Raw genomic sequence first — 15,008 nt, 5'->3', positions numbered from 1 at the left:
TTTCTTGATCGCCCACTCGTCCCCGCTTGACACAACACTGTAAGCATTTTGTGTGCCAGGGTCGCAGATGGTTCAAGAAACAGCAAATCTGGGCTGTCCCCATGTTCCTTCCTTTCCTCACCTTTGACTCCAGTCCCACCCCTATGTAAAGGATGACCCTACGGATCAAGCCAGACTTCTAGGATTTGGGGGGCAGGACAGTAAGGTTATTGTGCATCGCCTTTCTGGTATGTTCTAACAGCACATAAATTCTTCATTCCATAATCCAAAGACCCAAACTTCTATAACCAACTACTCCAGGGGAGAGACGTGGTCTCAGGAAGGAGCCCAAAGAACCTTCTGGACTTGTCTCAGCCCTGATCCTAGGGTGCTGTGTGGGCTCTGTGGACATAGAAAGCACTCCATGGTCATTTTGTAAACCGCATGTGGACTCTTGATTCCTATTTGCAATATCCCATGGACAGCACCATCGTACTCATTTCATAGGTGAAGAAACAGCTTCGACTGTCTTTCTGGAGCAGCCTGACCCCCAATTGCAGTGCCTGTTCCGGGAGGGACTGGCTGAGGACCCCACCTCCGTGTGAGGGTCGCCCGCTTCATCTACAGATGAAATGAGATTTCCAGGCTCAGCAGTTATCCTCCAACAAATCACAAAATACCAACTGGGAGTCAGCTGCAGTAGGAAGCACTCAGGCTAGTATGGATGGTAGATGTGGGCAAGAGTGAGGTGTGTGTCTCCTGATAGGGTTTACACCAGGGGTGATTCTGTCCCCAGGGAGCGGTGGGCAATGGGGGGGACGTCTATGGTCATGACCGGAGGTGCTCCTGCCGTCGAGTGGGCGGGGCCGGGGATGCTGCGCAGCCCCCCACAGCGCCCCGGTGGCCCCACAAGGAGTGACTCAGCCGATGTCAGCAGTGATGAGGGGGAGACCCTGCTTTAGGACAATGGCTGTCGGCGTGTGACACCCCCTCTTCCAGCCCAGCATCATCAGCTACTTGGAGCTTGGCAGAGATGCAAATTCTTGGCCCCCCACCCCCAGACCTACTGGATCTGAAATGGGGTGGGGCCCAGTCATCTGTGTTTGTTTTATTTTTGAATTCATACAAGGAATTTTATCTATTGTGCAAAGAGAGGGTCATCTGGCTCCCCAGAACATTCTGAGCTCCATTAATACAGTCGATTTCACAACTCACACTCCAGTTCTTAGAGGTTAAAACAGCTCCAAAGGCCTCTGACCATGAGCACTGATGAGAGCCACACGTCCTTTGGCTGCCTGGTGTTTGAGCTGTGCGTGGGTTATAGATGCTTACTTCCTGGTCTGGCCGCAGCCCCTGAAGCAGCTAGTTGAGCATAAGGTTGCTACCTGCAAGGCAGGGGCAGGCCTGCGAGGCAGTTCCCTTTATACTAATCACTGCCATCTTGGCCTGAGGAGGCTCGTTCCGATTTGGGACCTGCAGCATTCTTGTGTAGCCCCCATTCTGACCGTGCTACCGAGGGGCCAGTCCTGGAAGCAGCTTTGGGAGCACGTCTTTGTGAGCCAGGAGTCAGCCATACACACGGCTCCTTTGTTGGTGTCTCCCAGCTTCCCACAGTCGATGATCCACTCAGCGTAGCCCCTCATCTCATCCACACGTACCCCTGATGCCTCGATACATTAGTGTCGCACTAGTCGCGTAAGCAACAGGTCGATGTGGGACTTGGGACCGAGGCCCAGCGGGTGGAATACACTGCCATGGGAGGTGGTGGCAGCGACTGACAGCTGCGTGTTCCCTCCAGTCATGTTTTAATGAACCCTCCAGGTGATTCTGACACCCACCAAGCTTTAAGAACCACTGGTCGAGTCTATCTTTTGAATGCACTTAGTCAGCCCCCAATGGGTTCTGCATTTTAAACAGCCCAGGTGATCTGCCCCACCGCATGTTTAGAGAACCCCACTTTGAGAAACACTGGTGGGCACTTGAAGGTGAGCCATGCATTCAAGAAGCATCTACGTGTGCCTCTTAGGTCTTCCCAGATGGTCTCCATGCCCTCCCTCCTTTCCTGTGTGTCCATCGCTGGGAGGCCCTGCACAGCCTCTAACAAATTTACCCCAAGCTCAGCCTAACTGTTCAGGAAAGATCCAGAAACTTTCTGGTTTGGAACCACTAGTAGAGTGGGGAAGAAAAAAAAATGAGGAACTGTCAACATCTCACCCTAGAAGCCGGTGGCTTCTTTGTGTAACTCGATGAGAAGTGTGTCATGATAATTACTACTCCATCCCACATGGTTTAGGAATAGGATATTTCTGAATATTCCTTTCAGAGGTGCATTGAGAACAAAAAAAGGCAATTATGGATTTAGCATAAATCGTGACTTGGAAAAGGCTTCCAGGAGTAGGTTGAGCCTGACACAGAAGACAGTGGCTGCCACTGCAGATGGAGTTATGAAGGCCCTGTTTTCTCCATCTCCACACGCTTGGCACGTAATTCCTGGGGGCTAGATGGCAAACCTCACCCAGATTAAGTCCCAGGAAGCAACGAGTAAGAAACAAAGTGTGCCTCTTTCACAGAAGCAGCGTTCTCAACCATGGGCAGTTTTGCTTCCCAGGGAACACTGGGCAATGTCTGGGGACATCTGTGGTTGTCACAACTGGGGGTGCCCCTGGCATCGTGTGGGTGGAGGCAGGGATGCTGCTCAGCACCCACGGTGCCCAGGACGTACCCCCACAGATAAGATCCAGCCCCAGTGTGCGCAGTGCCAAGACTGAGAACCCCAACCTGCAGTATGACCAGCACACAGCCCGAGACAAATGTGTCAAACAAATATCCCACGCTATTTTGCCGCTAGTAAAATTAATTTGTTCACTGGCTCTAGAGTGCCCCTGTATCATTGCAGCAAACATTTCACCCCAATCCTTGGTAACTTGAAAACCCAAAGCTGAGTCACCCCACTCCTCCCTTTTGCAAAATCAATGATTTCAAAGTGGGAGCAAAGGCCAAACGCTCTGGTGTGGCCCTCGTACATGAAAAGCTGAGGCCACCAGGTGGCGTGCCAGCACCACAACCTGCCGGCGGCCTCCATCCCTGTTGGGGCTGCATCAAAACCAGAAGGAAAGAGGCCGCATCTAATCTGAAACCACCTGAGTTTGAGCCTAGAAATGGCTCCAGTTCTAGAGACTAGCGTTTTGCTTTCAGAGCTGGTTCTTAGAAGTGTAAGTCCTGCCAACCAGGGACATTCTACTGAGTGTTGTGCTGCAATGGGGCCACCATCCTGAGTTCCCTGATGCAATACAGGGTCAGATAATATGAATCCTTTCAGCAGTGAGGTTGGAGGGTGCAAACCACAAATTCTGCTCAGCTCGTGGCTGTCCCCAGGTCTTTGTAAGGTCAGGTAGACTGGGGAAGTCCATTCTATATTCTCTCTTTTGTATTTGTGCTTCTTAAACTTATCAAAGTGTAATCTACATACATAAAAGTGCACGCATTATAAGCAAACAGCTCAATGAATTTTCCCAAAGGGAACACACCCGTGTCATTGGCACCCAGAACAAGAACTGAACCTGACCAGGACCCCCATCATGCCCCTTCCACTCATTACCACCCCAAAGAGTTACACTGCCCCAGCATTCGGTGCCATTGGGTTAGTTTTACCTGTTTTAGAAATGTATACAAATGGAATCTATAAGATCTGACAATTTAGTCATGAACTTGTTGCAACAATGTTGCTAACCTTTTTTGATATAAGAGGGGTTATTCATTATGAATCTGTACCAACTGGACACTTAACCAAGTTTACTACTTGGAAGTGCTGAAAAGACTGCGTGAAAAAGTTGGATGACCTGAACTTTTTGCCAACAATTCATGGCTCTTGCATCACGACAATGCACCGGCTCACACGACACTGTCTGTGAGGGAGTTTTCAGCCAGAAAACAAATAACTGTATTGGAACACCCTCCCTACTCACCTGATCTGGCCCCCAATGACTTCTTTCTCTACCTGAAGGTAAAGGAAATATTGAAAGGAAGACATTTTGATGACATTCAGGGCATCAAGGGTAATACGATGACAGCTCTGATGGCCATTCCAGAAAAAGAGTTCCAAAATCACTTTGAAGGGTGGACTAGGCGCTGGCATTGGAGCATAGCTTCCCAAAGGGAGTACTTCAAAAGTGACTGTAGTGATATTCAGCAATGAGGTATGTAGGACTTTACTCGGATGAGTTCACGAACTTAATTGTCTGACCTCGTCCAATTTATAAAGATTGTAGAAGAAAATAGAGTATGGTTTGGGGTAAGCAACACTTTCTTAAAGAGAACACAAAAAGCACTGTGATGGTTAATTTTATATGTCCACTTGGCTAGGCCACAGTACCCAGATATTTGGTCAAACAGCTGTCTCGATACTGCTGGAAAGGTGATTTTTAGATGAGATTAACACTTAAATCAGTCAGCTTTGAGTAGAGCAGATCAGCCTCTATAATGTGGGTGGGCCGCATCTAATCAGTTGAAGGCCTTAAGAGCTGAGACTGAAGTCTCCCCAAAGAGAGAATTCTACCTCCAGGTGGCCTTGGGACTCAAGCTACAACATCAATTCTTCCTTGGGTCTCCAGCCTGCTGGTCTATCCTGCAGACTTCAGACTTGCCAGCCCCCACGGTCACGTGAGCCAATTCCTTAAAATCTATCTACATACCTATCTCCTCTATTGGTATTTCCCTCCTCTGGAGACCCTAACTAATACAAGCTCTAACCGTAAAAATTGTTTTTAATCAACAAATTGTACTGCATTAAAAGAGAGGGAAAAGATGAGCCGTTGAGTGGGTGAAGGCATTTGCAACATATATTTGACAAAAAATATAAAATATTCTTACAAATCAATGAGAAAAAGAGAAATAACCTAATTTTTTAAATGGGCAAAACACTTAGAAAGGCATTTCAAAAAACAGGATACACAACTGGCCTCGATTTCAGTGCACATCAGGAGAACACTAATTAAAACCATAATATGAGATGACTATACCAGAATGGCTAAAATGAAAAGACGAAAGCAAATGCTGTTAATTACAAAAATGTATCAGCATCCCCAGGACCACCCTAGGTGTGGGGATTCGTGGGGAGGACCCCAGGACTCAGCAGTGGTTGTCCTCACGGCCAGGATTTGTACGGAATCAGGAAAGAGCAAGATGAGCTGAGGGAGAAGGCAGGTGGGGCGGGGCCCAGAGACCAGGCACAAACTTCAAGTCCTCTCCTGGTGGGGTCACCAGGATGCACTTAATTCCCCCAAAGCGAGATGTGACAGCACATGTGAGGTGCGGTCTCCAGAGGGCTCACAGAGACCCAGTGCCCAGGGTTCTCACTGGGGGCCTGGCATGTGCGAGATCCCAGACTCCAGGAGGAGTGTGTGGTCAGCATAAACCACGTGTTTGCACAGACCTTTTAGGGCCAGGGAGCCCCGTTGTCAGTGAGGGTGGCGGGAGCCCCCAGAGTCCAGTTCCAAATGCCACTGAGGGCCATCCTTGCAAGCTGGCCTTTCCCAGGACAAATGTTAGGCCTGCTGTGTTAACTCTTTTCTGCACCTAAGGGAAAAAGTTAGCTACACATTAAGTTTTAAGCTGAGCACTGGCAAACCCAGGACCCCTAGCTGTACAATTCTCCCTGCGGATGTGTGCTGACAGCAACAGGTGTGAATGGCAACCCAAAGGCGGGCCAAGGACTGCTCAGCAGTGTTGTCAGCAACAGCCACCCCCAGAAACTACTCTAAGAGCAACCACGGCAGAATGGTGGCTGATTGGAAGCCGGGGGTAGAGGGGCAGGAGGAAATTTTTTTTTTCAAATAAAGTCTTTATTTATTTTATTAGTTTCAGGAGTACAAAACAATGTAATAGTTAGATATTTACACCCCTCCCAAAGTGATAACCCCCCTCCCCCAATCCACTACCCCTCTGACATGGTATAGCTGTTACAATTCCATTGAGTCTATTCCCTGTGCTGTACTCCACATCCTGTGGGCATCTACACCATCCATGAAGTGGTCTCTCTAATAAGACAAGTGTCCATAGGATATCCTACTAAATCTTTACAACATTATTGATTATATTCCCCAAACTGTCTTTTGTATCCCCGTGGCTATATTATGGTTACCAATTTGTGCTTTCTAATCCCCTCACCTTCTCCCTTATCCCCACACCCCTCCCATCTAGCAACCCTCAGCTTTTTCTCTATATCTCTGAGACTGTTTCTGATTAGTTTGTTCAGTTATTCTATTCTTTAGATTCCACATATAAGTGAGATCATATGGTATTTGTCTTTCTCCATCTGACTCATTTCACTCAGCATAATGTTCTCTAGGTCCATCCATATCGTTGCAGTTAAGATTTCATTCTTCTTTATGGCTGTGTAATACTCCATTGTATAAATGTACCACAGTTTCTTAATACAGTCATCTACTGATGGACATTTCGGTTGTTTCCATGTCTTGGCTATTGTGTATAGCCAAGTGCTGCAATAAACATAGGGGTGCATATATTGTTTCAAATTAGCATTTTGGATTTCTCTGGATAGATACCTAAGAGTGGAATTGCTGGATCATAAGGTAGTTCCATTTCCAGTTTTTTGAGGTACCTCCATACTGATTTCCATAGTGGCTGCACCAATCCGCAATCCCACCAACAGTGCACAAGGGTTCCCTTTTCTCCACATCCATGTCAGCACTTGTTGTTTGTTGATTTATTGATGATACCCATTCTGACTCGAGTGAGGAGGTATCTCATTGTGTTTTTTTTTTATTTGCGTTTCTCTGTGATTAGTGAGGTGGAGGATTTTTTCACATGTCTGTTGGCCATCTGTATGTCCTCTTTAGAAAAATGTCTCTTCATGTCCTCTGCCTATTTTTTAATTGTTTGGGTTTTTTGGTGTTGAATTGAATGACTGTTTTATAAATTTTGAACATTAACCCCTTGTCAGATGTATCATTGACAATTATCTTCTCCCATTCAGTAGGATGCCTTTTAGTTTTATTGATGGTTTCCTTTGCTGTGAAAAAACTTTTTAGTTTGGTGTAATCCCATATGTTTATTTTTTCTCTTGTTTCCCTTGACCGAGGGGATATATCAGTAAAAATATTACTAAGGGTAATGTCTGCAAATTTTCCTCCATATATTTTCTTCTACGAGTTTTAGTTTCAGATCTTACATTAAAGTCTTTAATCGATTTTGAATTTATTCTTGTATATGGCATAAGGAGGTGGTCCAGCTTCATTTTTTGCATGTGTCTGTCCAGATTTCCCAGCACTATTTATTGAATAGACTGTCTTTATCCCAATGTAAATTCTTACTTCCATTGTCGTAGATTTAATGACCATATAGGTATCAATTTATTTCTGGGCTCTCTATTCTGTTCCATTGATCTATGTGTCTGTTTTTATGCCAGTACCATGCTGTTTTGATTACTATATCCTTGTAGTATGATTTGATTTCAGGTAGCATGATACCTCCCATTTTGTTTTTATTTCTTAAGATCGCCGTGGCTATTCGGGGTCTTTTATGGTTCCATGTAAATTTTAGGATTGTATGTTCTATTTCTGTGAAAAATGTCATTGGTAGTTTGATAGGAATTGTGTTGAATCTATATATTGCCTGAGGCAGTATGGACATTTTAACTATATTAATTCTTTCTATCCATGAGCATGGTATGTGTTTCCATTTATTTGTATCTTCTTTAATCTCTCTCTTCAGGGTCTTATAATTTTCTGAGTACATGTCTTTTACTTTTTGCTTGAATTTATTCCTAAGTATTTTATAGTTTTTGAAGCAATGCTAATTGGGACTGTCCGTTTTCTTAATTTCTGCTTCTGATAGTTTATTATTGGTGTATACAAATGCAACTGATTTCTGAATATTAATTTTGTGTCTTGCTACTTTACTAAATTTATTTATCAGTTCTAATAGTTTTTTGGTGGAATCTTTGGGTTTCTCTATAAATATAGTATGATGTCATCTGCATATAATGACAATTTTACTTCCTCCTTTCCAATTTGGATGCCTTTTATTTATTTTTCTTTTCTGATTGCTGTGGCTAGAACTTCCAGCACTATGTTGAATGAAAGTGGGCAACCTTGTCTTGTTGCTGATCTTGAGGGGAATGGTTTTAGCTTTTCCCCATTGGGTATGATGTTAGCTGTGGGTTTATCATATATGACCTTTATTATGTTGAGATATGATCCCTCTATTTCCACTTTGCTAAGAGTTTTTTTTTTATCATAAATGGCTGCTGGATTTTGTCAAATGCTTTTTCTATTGATATGACCATATGATTTTTATTTTTCATTTTGTTAATGTGGTGTATCACATTAATTGGTTTGCAGATATTGAACCAACCTTGCATACCAGGAATGAATCCCACTTGATCATGGTGTATGATCTTTGTTAACATATTGCTGAATTCTGTTTGCTAATATTTTGTTGCGGATTTTTGCATCTATTCTCATTAGGGATATCGGCCTGTAGTTTTCTTTTTTTGTAATGTCTTTGTCTGATTTGGGGATTGGGCTGATAGTGGCCTTGTAAAAAAGAGTTTGGGAGCCTTCCCTCTTTATGGATTTTTTGGAATAGTTTCAGGAGAATAGGTGATAATTCTTTTTTGAATGTTTGGTAAAATTCACCTGTAACGTCATCTGGTCCAGGGCTTTTGTTTGTTGAGAACTTGCTGATTACTGATTCAATTTCACTGGTAGTAATCAGTCTATTCAGGTTTTCTGTTTCTTCTTGAGTTAGCCTTGGAAGATTGTATGCTCCTAGAAAATTATCCATTTTTTCTAGATTGTCTAGTTTGTTGCTTGTAGTCTTTTCTCAAATTCTTTTGTATCTCTTTGGTGTCTGTTGTCACTTCTCTACTTTTGTTTCTGATTTTATTAATTTGGGTCCTCTCTCTCTTTTTCTTGATGAATATGGGTAAAGGTTTGTCAATTTTGTTTATCTTTTTAAGAAACCAGCTTTTGTTTTTATAGATCGTTTGCATTTTTTTTTGGTCTCTATTTCATTTACTTCCACTCTGATCTTTATTATTTCCTTCCTTGTACTCCCTTTGGGCTTATTTTGCTATTCTTTTTACAGTTCCCTTAGGTGTAAGAATAGACTGTTGATTTGAGATTTTTCTTGATTCTTTAGGTAGGCCTGCATTGCTATGAATTTCCTTCTTAGGAATGCTTTTGCTGCATACCATAGATTTTGGGTTGTTGCATTTTCATTTTCGTTTGTCTCAAGGTATCTTTTTATTTCTTCCTTGATCTCATTGTTGACCCATTTATTATTATTATTATTATTGATTTTATTGGGGAAGGGGAACAGGATTTTATTGGGCAACAGTGTGTACTTCTGGGACTTTTCCAAGTCAAGTTGTTGTCCTTTCCATCTTAGTTGTGGAGGGTGCAGCTCAGCTCCAGGTCCAGTTGCCATTGTTAGTTACAGGGGGCGCAGCTTGCATTGCCCAGAGCTTGCGCTCTAGCCAACTGAGCCACCCGTCTGCCCGACCCATTCGTTATTTAGTAACATGTTATTCAGGCTCCACGTATTTGTGTGTTTTCTAGTTTTTTTCTTGTAATTTATTTCTAATTTCATAGCACTGTGGTCAGAGAAGACGCTTGATATGATTTCAATTTTCTTAAATTTATTGAGGCTTGTTTTGTGGCCTAACATGTGGTCTATCTTGGAAAATGTCCCATGTGTGCTCGAAAATAGTGTATATTCTGAAGCTTTCAAGTGAAATGCTCTAAAAATATTGATTAAATCCAACTGGTCTAATGTGTCATTTAAGGCCGCTGTTTCCATATTGATTTTCTGTCTGAAGGATCTGTCCCTTGGTGTCAGTGGTGTGTTGAAGTCCCCTGCTATGATAGTGCTACTATTGATCTCTGTCTTTATGTCAGTCAATATCTGTTTTATGTATTTAGGTGCTCCTATGTTGGGTGCATAGATGTTTACTAGGGTTATGTCCTCTTGTTGGATCACCCTTTATTATTATTAGGTTGGTGCAAAAGTAGTTGTGGTTTTTGCATTTATTTTTAACCTTTTAAACCACAGTTACTTTTGCACCAACCTAATATGTAGTGCCCTTCTTTGTCTGTTATTGTATTCTTCATTTTAAAGTCTATTTTGTCTGATATAAGTATTACTACTCCAGATTTTTTCTCATTTCCATTTGCATGAAATATCTTACTCCATTCTTTTACTTTCAGCCTATGTGTCTTTAGATCTGAGGTGAGTCTCTTGTATAAAGCATATACATGGGTCTTGTTTTCTTATCCACTCAGCCACCCTGTGTCTTTTGATTGGAGCATTTAATCCATTTACATTTAAAGTGATTATTGGTAGGTGTATAGTTATTGCCATTTTGTTATTTGTATTTCTGGTCTTCATTAATTAGATTGTTTTCATCTTTCTTCCGCTTAAAGAAGCCCTTTTAACATTTACTTTAATGTTGGCTTGGTGGTAATGAATACCTTTAGCTTATTCTTTTCTGAGAAGCTCTTTACCTCTCCTTCAATTTTATATGATAGCCTGGCTGGGTAGAGCAATCTAGGTTGTAGGCCTTTGTTTTTCATCACTTTGAATATCTCCTGCCACTCCCTTCTGGCCTACAAAGTTTTTGTAGAGAAGTCAGCTGATCATCTTATGTGAGTTCCCTTGTAAGTAACTCACTGTCTTTCTCTTGCTGCTTTTAGGATTCTCTCTTTGTCTTTAGCCTTTGCCATTTTAACTATAATGTGTCTATGTGTGGGCCTGTTTGGGTTCATCTTGGTTGGAACTCTCTGTGCTTCCTGGGCTTGTATGTTGATTTCCTTCATCCGGTTAGGGAAGTTTTCAGTCATTATTTCTTTAAATATGTTCTGGATCCCTTGCTTCCTCTCTTCTCCTTCTGATATTCCTATGATGCGCCTGTTGTTGCACTTGATGTTATGCCACAGGTCTCTTAAACTATTTTCATTGTTTTTTATTCTTTTTGTTGTTGTTGTTCCAATTGGGTGATTTCTGCCAACTTGTTTTCTAAATTGCTGATTTGGTCCTCTGCTTCATCTAATATACTGGTTATTTCAGTTATTGTATTCTTTACTTCTAACTGGTTATTTTTTATGATTTCTGTATCCTTCTTTATGCTCCCACTAACTTCCTTAAACATTCTTATGATCAGTGTTCTAAACTCTGTCTCTGATAGGTTGGTTACCTCTGTTTCATTTAGTTCCAACTAGGAGGAAATTTTTGAGGGGTGCAGGCTATTGCACTGTCTTGATTGTCAGGATGGTTCCACGGGTGTATACATATGTCAACACTTATCAGATTGTATACTTTAAATATGTGTAGTTCATTGTATGTCAGACAGACCTCAATAAAGCTGTTAAAATGGTTTAATTTCGTATTTCTGTGATTACCTACATGAATCGAGCATCTTTTCTTATAATTATTCACCTTTTATGTTTGTTCTCTTGTGAATTGTCTGTCTCCCTTACCATTTTATTTATCAAATAAATAAAAGCCCAAAGCTTATGCAGCTCCTCTGAGTAGCCTCAGTCTCTAATTGTGAATAAACACTGCATGTGATGTTGGGGTTGTCACTTTGTGAGGTATATAAATGTCTAATCACTATGTTGTTCAGTACACCTGAAACTAATTAATAAAATAATAATAATAATAATAATAATAATAATAATAAAGTGCTGCACATGATGAATTCTTCTATAGGAATGAGTCATCCTGTAAGGATTTACCTGGTGTGCTATTATTACAAGTGATCATTTTTGTTGCTGTCGTGGTGAATTATGGAAACCAGGAAAAAAAAGTCAAGCCATTTTGTGTTTAATAATAGTAAAAAAGCCACCACCTATTGTGTGCTTCTCATGAAGCAGGCAGAAACTGGCAATCAATATTAAGAACTCATAGACATGTCATGCTTAACCTCTGCCAAACCAAACTCAGTCTTTCAACACCTCCAAGCTCTGTGCTTCCTCCAGTCTTTCCTATTTTAGTGAACAACACCAGTAGTCATCCCCAACACCTCCTCCTCCTGCAACCCACCCAGACAAACCAGTGCCAAGTTCTGTCACCCTCAGAGATATTTCTCACATTTATCCAGCCCCCTCCATCACCCTTGCCAATGCTCTCATCTAAACTAGCTTCAGTTCTTGACCAAATGGCTCTTAACTAGTCTCCGTTCTTCCACTCTGGCTCCCCTACAGTTCGGTCTTTCTTTACACAGGAATCAGAATAACCTTAAAACAGACATTGGATCACAACCCTCACTTGCTTAAAACCCTTCAGTGAGTCAGCTTGCATTTCTGGTAAGATCCAAATTCCTTAACACAGTCCATAGGACCGCCCCAATCTCTCATCTTCCCACTGCTCACTGACCTTTAGCCAGACTGGATCTGCAGTTCCTCAAACATGGCCAACTCTTTCTTACTGTTGCATCAAATACCCTCTCTGTCTCCTACTTCTCACCACTCTTTACTTGGTTAATTTACACACAGAGCCCTCTTTCTCTTTTTTTCTGCGTAGCACTTATTACAACCTGTAGTTTTTTCCTTTATGTATGCATATTACTTATATTTTGCTCCATAAGAAATTACCCCAAAACTGAGTGGCTTGAAACAACATTTATCATCACACAGATTCTGTGGGTCAAGAATTCAGGTGCACTTAGCTGGTTCCTCAGCTTCAGGGTCTCTGAAGGGCTGCAATCCAGGTGTCTGCTGGGCACCAGTCATTTGAAGGCCCTACTGGGTCAAGACCTCCTTGCAAGATCACTCATGGGGTTGTTAGCAGGATTCAGTTCCTTACAGCCTCTTATACAGAAGGTCTCGGTGCCTTGCTGACTATTGGTGGGAGGTCACACTCAGTTCCTTGCCACATGGGCTTCTCCAATTTCTCAGCTTGCTTCATCAAAGCATGCAAGCTGAAAAGGCAATAGAGAGAGTCGTGCTAGCAAGACAGCAGTCATGACATCCCATTACTTTGCAATATTCTGTTTGTTAGAATTAAGTCACCAGGTGCAGCCCACATTCAAGGAGGAGTGACACCAGTGCATGAATATGAGGATATGGGGTCATTTGGAATCACCTTAAAGTCTGCCTACGGCAGTATATCATTTCATTAATACTTATATCTCCCACTAGATTGTTAAATGTCAGCACATGGATTTTGCTTTTTTACTTCATTGTATTAAAAAAAATTTTAATTGTGGTGAAAGAGCAACATTAAATTTACCATTTTAACAATTTTTAAGCAAACAGCTCAGTGGCATTAAGCACATTCACACTGTCATGCAGCGGTCCCTACCATCCATCTCCAGATCTTTCTCATCTTCCCATACGGAAACTCTGCCCCATTTAACAGTAACTCCTGCCCCCCTTCCCCAGACCCTGACCCCCACCATCTACTCTCTGTCTCTATGAATTTGACTACTCTAGGGACCTCCTATAAGTGGAATCATACAGTATTTGTCTTTTTGTGACTGGCTTATTTCACTGAGCATAATGTCTTCAAAGTTCATCCATGTTTGAAGCTGTTCAGCTTCAAATTGTTGTCCTTTCAGTCTTAGTTGTGGAGGGTGCAGCTCAGCCCCAGGTCCAGTTGCCCTTGCTAGTTGCAGGGGGCGCAGCCCACCATCCCCTGTGGGAGTCGAACCGGCAACCCTGCAGTTGAGAGGATGAGCTCCAACCAACTGAACCATCGGGGAGCTCAGCCGCCCTTCAGCTCAAGGTGCCGTGTTCAATCCCAGCCTCAGGGGGACTCGAGGACCCTCCTCGAGACCATCCCCTGAGGGACTCGAGGAATCAAACTGGCAACCTTGTGGTTGAGAGCCCGTGCTCCAACCAACTGAGCCATCAGGGAGGCAGCTCAGCTCAAGGTGCCATGTTCAATCCCAGTTGCAGGGGATGGAGCCCACCATCCCTTGCGGGACTCGAGGAGTTGAACCGGGAAACCTGTGATTGAGAGCCCACTGGCCCACATGGGAATCCAACCAGCAGCCCTCGGAGCCAGGAGCATGGAGCTCCAACCGCCTGAGCCACCGGGCCAGCCCTCTCCACATTATTCTTAGCATTTCTCCCCATACCTGGCTCATGGTAGTGTGACAATAAGATTTTAGTTAACAAATGAATAGTCTTTTCCTTCATAAATCTGGTTGTTTTTATAGGGCAGTAGAGAAAACTATTTTTTTCAATGTTCCCTTCTCCCATCTAAAGATATCAATAGTCAATTTTCAGTCTTCATCTTACTTGACCTATCGGCAGCATTGACAAAATAACCAAATGATTCTGTTAAAATATATTGGATCTGTCACACCTCTGATCAAAATTCTGCACTGGTTCCCCATTTCCTTCAAAGTCCTTTCAGTACCCTCTAAATCTCCAAATACGCTTCCTCCCCTCACTGTGTTTTGGCCACACTGGCATTCTTGTACACTCCTGCCTCAAGACCTTCATACTCCCAGTTCTTTCTGCACTGAATGCTTTGCCTCCATATAGCCACCTGACTACCTTACCCGTGTTCAAGTTTTTGCTTAAATCTCTCTTTCTAATAAAGTCTATTAAGGCATCTTATTTAAAATAGATACCCACCTCCCTTACTGGGCTCAATTATTCCAGAGTACTTGTTCCCTTCTGACATAATTCCATTACTTATGATATTTATCCATTATTTTCTGTGTCTTCTCCTAGAACGTAAGCTCCAGGAATCAGCAGCAAGGACACTCAGAGAGGGACAGTCTCCCGAAGGAAATGGTTCCCTGTGGATTGGATGGAGGTTCCCAAGCCTCCATCCGAGCGGGATTCAGCACCAGGAGCCCCTGGACAGCTCTGGAAGGCAAACCTTGCGGGAACCCTTCCACTAAGGTTGGAGTTTCCCGCCGGAGCCGCCCTCTGGCTGTACCTAGCCCTTTGCAGAAGGAAACTACTTTTGCGTGCCGGTAGGAGGGGTGGTGTCGCAGGATGAGTGGCACCTGCAGCAGCCATTGGCATGGTGCGCTGGGCCCGCCGCGCTTG

At 43.0% G+C, this 15,008-nt stretch overlaps 1 long non-coding RNA gene and 1 pseudogene across 1 annotated transcript; both read right to left on the bottom strand.

The window, feature by feature from the left end:
• Window positions 1–748: 748 nt before the first annotated feature.
• On the bottom strand, window positions 749–1,781 carry LOC109453866 (large ribosomal subunit protein bL17m pseudogene; annotated as a pseudogene).
• Window positions 1,782–11,807: 10,026 nt separating this feature from the next.
• LOC141572662 (uncharacterized) lies at window positions 11,808–14,943 on the bottom strand. The gene is made up of 2 exons (XR_012497996.2): window positions 14,586–14,943; window positions 11,808–12,919 (listed from the first exon to the last, which is right to left on the bottom strand). It is a non-coding gene; the product is annotated as an uncharacterized LOC141572662 (long non-coding RNA).
• Window positions 14,944–15,008: the final 65 nt, after the last annotated feature.

The sequence above is a fragment of the Rhinolophus sinicus genome, chromosome 15 (assembly GCF_057876585.1).
Source record: "Rhinolophus sinicus isolate RSI-liver-muscle chromosome 15, RSI-T2T, whole genome shotgun sequence".
Taxonomy (NCBI): domain Eukaryota; kingdom Metazoa; phylum Chordata; class Mammalia; order Chiroptera; family Rhinolophidae; genus Rhinolophus; species Rhinolophus sinicus.
This window is presented reverse-complemented; position numbering and strand designations above follow the sequence as displayed.